Consider the following 1,936-nt stretch of genomic DNA (forward strand, 5'->3'; position numbering starts at 1 on the left):
CTGTGTGTGTTTCTCAGCTACTCTCTTATCCTGGATATCACACAAGTAATTGAGACTGGACTGTATTATTTTAACAAGCCTCACAGCACAAGAACTGAGCCATTATTAACCTATTCTTAACCCTCTAAGCTAATTTGGCTTCCTTGCAGAGTACATCCCAGAGATACTTGCACTGTGGTGTGAGAGTATTAGCTGACATAAACTCTTTCCTCCCCAGGTTGTTTTTGGTCATGCTGTTTTATTACAAAAATAGAAACCCTAACAAAGACACTTTGTGTGTTCCATATGTATGTGTGTGTATATCATTACCAAATTCCGTTAAATGTTTGATTATGTGGGGGAGGGAAGTCTGTGCACATGGATGCAGTTGCCTGAGTTGTTCAGGCACAGGTGCTGGTACAAACTCGTAGGAGTACAAACAACATCCTGTCTTGGCCACCAAGTTGTCTCTTCAGCCCTTGTTACCCATTTTAACAATTGTGAATACACCAGTGGCAGGCACTATGGCTCAGAGGGTAAATTCAATTGCCACTAAGCCTGGCATCCTGAGTTCAGCATCCAGAGACCCTGTAGAAGAAGAAGGAGAGATCTGATTGCTACAGGTTGTTCCCTGATGACCACAAGTAGACTACAGTGTATACACACATGCACACATTTTAAAAATAAAATGTGTCTATTAAATAAAACTTTCATAAGTCTTCCTTCATCTCCAGTTCCTGGAAAAACTAGTGAAATTCAGTTTCAACTTTCTCTCTTTCATGTAAATTATAACTAATTTCCTGTGACTTCCTGTTATTACATCCGCCTCACTGGGGAAGACACACACCTTCCGCCTCCAGGACAATTGGACTGTGGGAGAATCTCTAAAGAGCAATTTTGTATTTGATCCAATAGGGTCCCCAGGGCTTATACTAGTCAGTACAAGTTTCATTTTATATTTGGATTTTCTTCTTTGTTTGTTTGTTATAGCACTGGGGATCAAATCCAGGGTTTTATGTATATTAGACAAGCATTGTATTGCTAAACAACAACCCCAGCCCCTCACTGGGGGATTCTGGGGGATTCTAGGATTTCAGTGCTCTACCACTGAGCCATATCCTCAAGTGTATCCTTTCACTGAGGGAATACTACGGAAGCAAACTACTGATGAGCCATACTTACAGTTATTTCTCTGTTCAAAATCCTTACCCAAGGTGATGAGACACAAGCCGAAGCCATGGTTTGGCCCAGCTGCTCTTCTGTCTCTCTGCTCTGTCAGTACTGAAGCCAAGTAAGTTTGTGAAAGTCCATCCCATACTAAGACAGTCATGGAAAAGATGTACACAAAAGTGCCTCACTGCCATAGAAATGGTTGTTCCCATTTACCTGAGTATCCCTGGAAAGACCCGCAGTCACTCACTTTCTGTTGGAAGACACAGTTACCCACCAGCTCTTTAGCAGTTGGAAATAAATATCCTCTAACCGCTGTGGCAGACAGGGTGAAGCCACAGTCCCAACTTCTTTTGCTGACCATGACTGCTTAGTCAACCACATGGAGACAGATCCTAACGTGCCTTCATGGCAGATACTCATGTTTGGGCTCTGTGGGGGCCAAAGATGGCCACATTCACATGCTTGTTTAGGCAATGAGCCAGACAAAATCTGGGGAATATCTAGCCTTTCTGTCAAACAGGAAAAAGCTCATAGCATACTGTTTCAGGCCAGCGGATGGGGCTCACCTGGCAGCATGCCAACTCTCTACAGTGTTTGCTCTCTAATGCTGTATATGCCAGCCTGTGAGTACACAGTTGTAAGCCAGGTACTTGGAGGGCAAAGGCAGGAGGATCAGGAGTTCAAGCAGCCTGAGCCACATACCCTGTATAAAAGGAAAATAAAAGATGATGAGAAGAGAGGAAGAGGCAGAGAGAAGAAGAATAGAGAGAAGAGGACAGAGGGG

Source organism: Psammomys obesus, unplaced genomic scaffold, assembly GCF_907164565.1.
Source record: "Psammomys obesus unplaced genomic scaffold, mPsaObe1.curated_primary_1811, whole genome shotgun sequence".
Taxonomy (NCBI): Eukaryota; Metazoa; Chordata; class Mammalia; order Rodentia; family Muridae; genus Psammomys; species Psammomys obesus.